We start from the raw sequence: 9,635 nt of genomic DNA on the forward strand, positions 1-9,635 counted from the left end.
AGCCCTGGCGGTGCTGTCAGATAAGCATTGGCTGCAGCTCAAGCCCATCTGCCTTGCAAGGTCAAATGAGGATGTCTGTTCCCGCCAAGACTTGCTACCCTGGCAACCCTGTACAGGGTCATGAACAGGGATGGAGTCACGGTGTTAGGTTTGTGTGGACTTCCCTTCGCTTCCTGCGATGGTGCTTCTGCCACACGTGCGCAGAGACCCTAGGTGCTGGCTCTCTGTCACTTGTGGCATTCGGTTTTCTCCTCATGGAAACTTTGAAATTAGGCCATGCCAGCCTAACTTTTCTTGACTGTGTTGACGTGCTTGGAAATAATGGTAGCAAAGAATGGGAAGTTTTGGGTGTCAGTACAGCCCAAACCGAAGCTGAACTCAATGCCATCGAGTCAGTTCCAACTCACAGCCACCCTCCAGGACGGAGGAGAGCTGCTCCTGTGGCTTCCGAGACGGAACTCTTTATGGGAGTGCAGTTCTCTCCCTTGGAGCAGCTGGTGGGTTTGAACTGCTGGCCTTATGCTTAGCAGCCTAACCCATAACCACGGTGCCACCAGGGCGTCTCAAGTGCATCCCAGTGCCCAGTGCCGAAGGAGAAAACACAGATGCCCTAGCCTGGGACTCCCGAAGGGGAATGGGAGCGGGCAGTTGTGACAAAGGACATTTTCAGTTTTACGCACTGAGACTGGTGCGCTCTGTCATCCGTACACTTAACCAGCAGGGAAGGGGGTGTGTGTGAGGGTAGGACTTCAATGCCTCAGATTGTGAAGTAGGTGCAAGATGGAGAGACCACACAGCCACGGGTCTGTGCCATTGCAAGAGGAAGGTAAGAGTGAACGTGTTGACGGGCCCCAAACTATTTGTCCTAGCTCCCCCCTTTCCAAAACACAAAAGCAAAACAACATTGTAGTCCGTAATCCAAGTTCAAGGGTAGGTTTGTGCTCTTGCAGCCCCCCTCCATGGACTGGTCCAGGGAGCAGAGTCCTCTACTTTGGGGGCTACTGAAAGCCTTTTGCAGCATAGTTGATATCAGGGAGTGTGACTTTAGGATCACTTACTGCCTGGGAATGGGTCTTGACACCCCTCCCCACCACCCCCTTTCTCACTTTCCTCTGGCGCCCTAGGGCAAAGCGAGAACAAGTGACCATCCGGGCAGCTCCAGACTCCACACTGCCCTGCAGGACAGGGCAGAGCTGCACCCCAGAGGGCCCAGAGGCTGCTTTTTGGAAATAATTGACCAGGCCTTTTTTGGGAGGTGCCTCCGGTGGATTTGGAATTCCAACCCCTTTTGGTTCACTATTCCAGTCAGGAGATGGGCCTGCTTGCCCCCAAGCAGCCCCCGCTATGGTGCTCTCAGCTGATGTGCTTGACCGGAACAAATAGCCTTAGGAGAGAATTGAAGGCCCACGTTTTACACCTCTCCCAAGCCCTTTCTTTTTCCAAACAGCCCTCTGTCTGAATTTCTTACATCAGGGGTGCTTACACTTTTTCAGCATGTGAACTACTTATAAAATGATCTACCAACTACAAAAATGCAAAACATTTACTTATGTTTATGACATTTATTCATAAATGCAATGAGAATTCTTTAATGTACAATGTATGCTTATGTACCTTGCATAACCGCATAAGTCCATATTGCACAACCTAGCACAATTAACTGTGTACATTTTCTGTCGTGATCTGAGTTTACTCTGATGACTTGCACTGAATGTGATGAACCAGGGATGCATAGTCCGGACAGGAGCTGCTGACAGCCAGCCGCAAGCACACTTGCAAATGATCATCAGTCCTGGTGGAACGGTACTTGGACTTAATGATCTTTATGTGGGAAAAGGCTGACACATAAATAAGGAGAGCCGAATAATGCAGTCAAGGAGGTAGCATTTTCTCAGGTTTGGGTACTTTCCCTCTGCGAGTAAGTTCCAGAACTGTTCATGGGCTCTGGACTTGAGCTGAATGTCAGCTTGTGGTGTCAAAATCTCCCATTCCTTATGAAAGTGATACGTTTTGTCTTCTTACTTGGCCCAGCTCCCCCACTCATTTTAATACCCTTTCTTATGTTTAAGAGGAAAGGAAACAAGGTCTAAAAATTAGCGATAACTTAGCTTGTCAGTTTTGCTGCACTTAGCACAGTTGTTTGCGCATGCGTTTGACACATCTGATTGGCTGCGCTGCATATCAATTAAGTGACGGGATTGATGATAGGCTTACGTCATTTTTTCCATGCCATGTGATCTACCCACACTACATTTGCGATCGAGTAGACCGCGATGGATGGACTGAGCGCTCGTCTGAGAGCCAGGGGTCAAAACTGAGCACCTGGGTATGGAATTCTGCTCTTTGATGGACTTTAGCTTAAGGTGGGAGGTTAGGGTTTTGTTTGTTTTTAATGAGTCCCCAGTACATAAAAGAGATTTCCTAGTTAACTTCTTCCTGTTTTAATTCCAGCTTTTCTTGGAAATGTATCACATTTGTGTGCGGAGGACTGGCTGGAGCCGAAGAGTCCTTCCTCTGTTCCCGCAGGCAGGGGAGGAGATGTTCCCGTTTACCTCCAGCATTGCCGGTGCCCTGCACTCCTTTCTGTTGCCTTCCCCGGGCTCTCCTGGCGCATGAAACGCCGCTCCTGGCGTAAAGCAGGTGTGCCAACAAATTAAACACCTGCCCCAGCAGCGCTCGCGCTCTGTGGGACTGCAGAAAGGAGTGGCAAGACCAGAAGCTCCAGGCTGGGAGTTTCTTGCTCCCAACCAGAAACGAAGCAGTCATTGTGACGGGCATCATTCTTCTAAGTCCGCAGAGAAGAAAAGAGGGAGAGGGAGTGGCCATTCACCAAGAACCAGTCCTCAGATTCATTTCCTCTTTGACTAGAGCCCCTGGTAGAACATCAACCAGTTTCCTGATTTTATGTGGCGAAGGGATGGATAGTTGTGAGTTCCTAATGGAAGAGGAAGGCGCTCCACGAGATGGAATGACACAGTGGCTGCATCAGTGGGCGCAAACAACCCCTGCGAGGATGGCGCAGGAGCAGACTGCTCCCTTTGTTGTACTCGTAGTCACTGTGAGTCAGCGCAGGGTGGAAGGATGTCGTCGATCACTGTCCCCCATATAGGGTCAGCACTCTCATGTACCAGAGGCCATTGTGTGTACAGCCTTCTGATACCACTTGGGACGAAGAGTCTGATGGATTGTGCTGATACCGAGGGCCCAGACATGACTGAGCACTGTACAGGAACCGTGGTGGGGCAAAGGAGCCAAACAGTTGAGGTAAACCAGGGAGCGAAAGCGGTCTTGGGGCCGTAGCAAGTTAAGTTACTAATCGGAAAGTCAGAAGTTCAAACCCACCAGCCGTTCCTTGGGAGAAAGATGGGGCTTTCTGTTCCCACAAAGACCTACAGCCTCGGAAACCCACTTGTACGTAGTTTTACAGCAGGGTTGCTGTGGGTTGGCATTGACCCAATGGCAGGGAGTTTGGGCATTGAGGCGGGAGCATATGGGAGCCCCTGGGTGGTGCAGAGGTCAGTGTTCTCTGTCGCTACCTGCTGGAGGCTTGGGTTCCACCCGAACACATGAAGATGGGCTGAAAAATGAGCCACCAAAAACGGATGGATTCCCTTTCTCAGGCACACGTGCGTGGGGCTGCTTGGTTTGGGGTTAAGGGGGTGACAGGCAGACACCCCTGATAACCAAACTCGCAGCCATCGAGTCAGGTTTCTGAGATGAACTGTTTATGCGAGTAGAAAGCCCAGTCTTTCTCCCATGGTGTTGTTGATGGGTTTGAACTGCCAACCACGGGGATCACAGCCCAACACGTAATCGGGACAGCTCCAGGATGTCCTTAAATACCTGCACCAAGAGGTCACGACCTTCTTGATAAAAACAGCCCTTTCCCCGTGGCATCAGTGCTGTGAACATGAACGTCTGAGGCTGTGGAAACTGACCCTGGGGGAGCCCACGGTGCCTTTTCCCTTTAAACAGCTTTATTAGCACCTCACCTACATGTCATACAATTCAATAACAATCATATCAAGAAGAGTTGTACAATTATCACCACATTCAATTCTAGAGCATTTTCTTCTTTGTGCTCATTCATGTAATTTCTTTTTCTAATTGCGGCATAAATATATACAACAAAACAGTCTCCAAATGACTTGTCTAATTCAGTGCCATTGATTATCCTCTTTTTGTTGTACAATGTGCGTATCACGGATGCCCTTTGCCCAATTACCCCACCACCACGGAGGTAAACTGAGCAAGGACTCTTCTTCTTCACCCACGGTGATCTTTGTGCAAGCTTGGTTTCCTTTTCTTTAGTAGTTTTCTTGGTACTTTATTCACATACCATCATACACTTTCACAGTTAAATCGCTTCTTAAATGAGTTGTATGTACATCATCACAATCACTTTGAGTGCTTCTCCTACCCCCTGCATTCATTGTCCCCAGACCATTGTGTCAGTTGTTGTCTCTGTGCGCCTGCTGCCGTGCTTCGCCACTGGGAAACCCAACAAACAATAAACAAAATGGCAAGGACGAAATAAAAATAAAGATAAAAATACAAGTAAAGAGTAATAGAAGACCACTACCAATATTTAAAAAGCCAGAGAAGAAATTTCTGTCATGGAACAAGTGAGAAATACCCAAGCCTAAAGCAAATTCATGTTGGGTCAAGAGGGAGGTCAACTGACCAAGTATCATACCATGGTTCAAGTTTACAGTCACCTCTGCCTACAGTAAAGCTGTGTGCGGTGGCCAGGGGGGATCTGCCAGAGGCTTAATCTGACTAGCTACTCGGCGGCTGGATTTGGGGCTCCCACTGTTGTCCATCGACAAATTGAACATGGGCACAATTTAAGCTCTGATACTTTCCCCTTCATTATATTTGGATTTTGTTATCGTTATCTTTGGATCACACAGGCTGGGGTGCTTCTTACATGCAGACTTATTTGATGCCTCGCGTACATGGCTGCTTGTTTGAATACAAGCCTTTAAGACCCCAGGCAGTATTCGAATTGACAGCCAGGCACCATCTGCTTTCTTCACCACACTTTGCTGGCGCACACTTACCTTCGGTGATAGTTTTATAAGGGTGACTCTTTAGCGGGGCCATGTTCTAAGAACTAACTCTTCTTGGATTGGGACTAGAGTTAAGTGGGAGCCCAGAATCTATCTGGTTGTCCGCCAGTTGTGCACACCTCTGGTTTACTTAGGTGGCCGTACTGCTGAAACAAAAGGCAGACAAAGGAAAAACCAGAGAAACAAAAAAAAGCCACTATCGTTCATCCCCTTGGCGCATAAGGATTGCATGGATAGCATCAATAACTTTCCAAGGACGTAGGATTTTAGAGACTTGATCTGGGTTGATGTGGGGATGCTCCAACTGCGAGCTGCATTCCAGGAGTCGTGACTTTGTACAGATTAATTTCTTAATTGGTTGGGCTTTGTTTGCATTGAAAATGTGGATTGGTGCTGGGGGAAATCTGTATCAATTCTTGTCTAATGGATTCAAACTTGTCATAAGAATGCAAGGGGAGCATTGAGGTATTAATATATGGTTGTTCTGGATTCCCTTTCATTGGACACCCACTAAGCCACGGATCCCACCCACGGTCCCATGGCTGCCATTTCCACAGTCTTGGGTGGCCACCCTTTGCTTACTCTCCCATCAGAGTATTCATCCCTAAGTCCAGGTACAGGTTTTGAGGTAGGACTCAATTCTTTCCATTAGGCTTCTCAGCTGCGTCCTGGTGTGGCCCTTAGGGGATGCCAGGTTGCCTGTAAGACCAGCGTCTACGATCATCATGGTGGTTAGTCCATGGTGTGGCTCATTGAGGGTTGGGTGGAAACATCTGTAATGTCTACCCAGGAACATAAGCCTACGATGTCTTAAAGTGCCGGCTGCTATAAAGAGAAAAAGATTGTCAGAAAAAAACCTGAAACTTGCCAGGGCCACAAATAACATCTCAACCTTGTGTCTCTTCTGTTTACCAAGAGATGAGAGCTGGGGTGGGACAGGAAAGCATGGGTTTGTTGGTGGGGAGAGTGAAGTGTTGGCGTAACTTTTCCAAGCAAAATGCCTGCCTGTCTGAGCCAGCCGTAGAGGCTTGTGGTGGGTGCTGGGAGGTTAAGCTGCTTAAGCTTGTGCCAACCAGGGGACCCTTTCACTGTCCAGGAACCCTAAAGCACTCCAACTTCCAAGAAGAGGGCTCTTTGTTGAGCTCAAAGCGTGCATTCTTACAGAGCTGGCGAAATACAATGTATTGACTGACATTCAGATGCCATAAGGCATAACTGAAACGGTGATGTTGCCTATTTTTTGTGTGTGTGAGGGGGGGATATACAGAGTGGTGAGAGTGGAGAAACCCTGCAAGCTGGCACTGGCGTTCTGAGAGGTGTGGGGAGACAGTGTGCCCGTGACCGACTGGGAGTTGAAGGATGTGAGAAAAGCTATAGGACTTATTAGCTCCCACTGTGAGGTCCTGCCTGCGTAGAGCTTATAGTTTGGTGAGGGAAAACCCATTAAAGGTATAATCATAGAACCTTGTATTTCATTATTGTCTAGAAGCCATGGGAGCCCAAGGGGGAGACGGGCCTACGCAGGGCTTCCCTAACAGTGACACGGTTCAGTTGAGTCCTAGCTAGTTTGAGCCCGGGAGGAAAATGAGAGGCAGGGGCCTGGGGTGGAGAGGGAGTCCAAAGGCATCTCGAGGTGTTGAAGAAACAGAGACCCGTTGGCCAGTGCAGGAGAAGATGTGGCACATCTTGAACCATTCCGAGCTCGTGCTTGCTGTGTACGCAACCAAATCTGACCAAACTCCGAAGAAAACACGTGTGGTTCGTAGGCTGCAGTCGGGGGCTTCCCGTCTAAGGCAGCCAGTCTCGTTCAATCCAGGGCTATTCAGCCCGTAGTTAGAGGACCGTTTTCTGCTTCCCATGAGGGACAGAGGCGGAGCCACCCCCGTCAAAGATGGGCTCATGTGGTGAAGGAGCTAAACATTTATCCATGGGGTTCTCATGAAGAGACAAAAGGCTGAGCCCGTGGAAGGACAGATGTGGGGTGACCTCAAACTCACTGAAAGAGCTTTCAGAGATGGTTGTAAGATTTAAACTTGCGACCCCAGAGAACGAGATCAAGACCCGTGGATGGAATGAGAACGGCAGATTGCGAACATGGTTTAGTGAGTGAGGACTCCTGTAACTGCACAATACCAGAGGTGACTGGCCTTGGAAGAACTGGGATTTATTGTCTCTCAGTCCTGGAGGCCAGGCGGTGGGATGCGCTGGGTCGGCAGGGCGGGCTCTGCCTGCTGCTCAGTTTCTGTAGCCCCAGGAGTCTCTTGGTGCCCTGGGCTGCTGTAGATAGATCTTTAGATGGTGCTGTGTCCCTCCTGGGTGGGTCTGCATTCCCCTTTCTAAAACACTACTCAGAATGGACTAGCTTTATGACCCACCTCCTGTGGTATGACCTTTACCATAAACTCTCTGCCATCCTATCCCTGCCGACAGATAGCGATCCATAGGACAGGGTAGAGCCGGCCCTGTGAGTTTCCAAGACTAACAGTTTGTGAGAGTAGAAAGTCTTTGTCCCGCACGTGGTTTATAACTTGAGACCTTTCGGATCACAGCCCAACTTCTCGGGGGCCTTTGTGCAGGTAGAAGAGGCCTTCAACATTCCTGTAGGGTCACTGTGCCAACGTCAGCATGGACTCTGGTGACAGACAGTTTGGGCTGTGAGACCGTCAGCATACCTTCTGGACGGCATGACCGTCCTTGGCGATGTTTCTGCAGTGTTGGCCGGTCACCTCTGAGTTTTGGTAAGCTCTAATAGCGCATCCCCTGGGACTAGCTGACCGTGTGTCTTTACCCTTACTTTCAAACACAGATTTCCCCCAGAGCCGTTTAGGGAAGTTGTTAAGCACATTGGCTCTGGAATCAAAAGAACTGGATTTTAAATTCCAGCTTTGCCACTTAGGACTAGAGAAAAGTATTTTAACCTATTTAAGCTTTCACGGCCTTGTCTGTTAAATCACAGTGAGAAAGGCGGCGTTACTGTGTTATGGTTATGACGGGGTTGAGTTATGCCCTGTGTGTAAGGTACTTAGCACCAGGATTGACTCTGAACTTTAAGTTCTCCAAGTCCTAGCTACTCGTGTCTGCTGACTGGTAAGGTTAGTTAGGGAGAACTCAGCTGGCACTGTAATGGCAGCTCCTGTCAAGGTCAGATTTTTTTTCCTCTTGTGAGTTTTTGTACCTAGTCTGGATTTTTTTTCTCTCTTTCTTTTGGAAAATTTTAAATCCTGCTTTGGATTCAGGACTCTGCTATTATCTCTTCAAACAAAGGGGCTTCAAAAAGTTCATGAAGATTTCCATGATCCTCAATTCCATTTTTCCACGAGTTTTTTGAAGTCCCTCTGTATTGGCTGCCCTGTGCTTTCTCTTCTGTTGAACATGCGTAACTGCGGTTAAACTCACTGCATCGTCTGTGTCTTCCCCATTAACTTAAAATTCTTTTCTCTTCCAATCTGTCCATTGAGTTCTGAACTTCAGTTCTCTCCTTTCTTCCGTTTAAGACTGTATGGGATTATTTTTCAAATATACCGGCCACCTTAAAAAAAGAGGTGCTGTGGGGTGAGTCTTGGGCTGCTGACTGCAATTTCAGTGGTTCAGTTGACCCGGTGCTTCAAGGCTGAAAGCTGAGGCTGTCTGCCCCGGTCGAGCTGTATGGGCTGGGAAACCCTCGCGAGGAGGCTGCTGTGAGTGGGAATCACGGGATGGCAGTGAACTTGCTACTGGAAGTGCTTTCCTGTTGACTGATAAATGTGTCAGCATTGACTTTTGGACTATGTTTAACTGTGTTTTGGGCAGAATAAGCCCAGTTACAGTTATCTGCATCTGATATTGTCAATATCCAAAGCCTTTGTGCGTTGTGTCCCTGAGCTCTTGTTTCTTTGTGTGTCTGGTGATATTTGATTATGGTGGGCTGTATGGCATATGGAAAAAAAATATATTTGTAGGAATAACACGAGGCCTAGGGTGATGGCATCTTCCTTGAGAGGTGAGCTCCTTTTCCTTTTCACGGGTTCCTGGGGCCACAGCTCGTGTTGGAGCGCCCTGGTTTCAGTTCAGCCCCGAGATGTTCTTGACCTCACAGGTCGCTTAAAATTGTGCTGCATGTCCAGCCTGGGGCTTCTGGTTGACTCTCAGGGGAAGCCTGTCAGAGTCTTAATGTCAAGAAGAGTTGACTTATCAGCATCTCTTGGCCTTGGCTTTGCCTTGCTAGATCTTTCTAGAGTGTCAAAATATGACTTATCATGGCCTTTTCTTCAGGCTTAGCAAGTATTCTTGGGTCCAAAGTGTCTCAAGTGTTGGATTTATCGCTTGGGTCTTCGCTTTTGGTAGATTTTCACCCAGCAATTCCTCAGAAGCTCTTTAGCTCTTTGAAGCTTTTAAGATGTTTTAATAGAAATGTCTTGTCCAACGTTCTCTTCCAGGTTATCACGTTGTTGTTGTTGCTTTTCTCCATGTGATTCACCATTGATATGCTTTTATCTTCTTTGACATATTTTATTTATTCTAAGTGGGTTAGATATGCATATGCTGTTAAGTTCAAAAGGCACAAGAATGTACTTTGGCAAGTGT

The sequence above is a fragment of the Echinops telfairi genome, unplaced genomic scaffold (assembly GCF_000313985.2).
Source record: "Echinops telfairi isolate 266 unplaced genomic scaffold, ASM31398v2 ScPeMD7_11;HRSCAF=52, whole genome shotgun sequence".
In the NCBI taxonomy this organism is placed as follows: domain Eukaryota; kingdom Metazoa; phylum Chordata; class Mammalia; order Afrosoricida; family Tenrecidae; genus Echinops; species Echinops telfairi.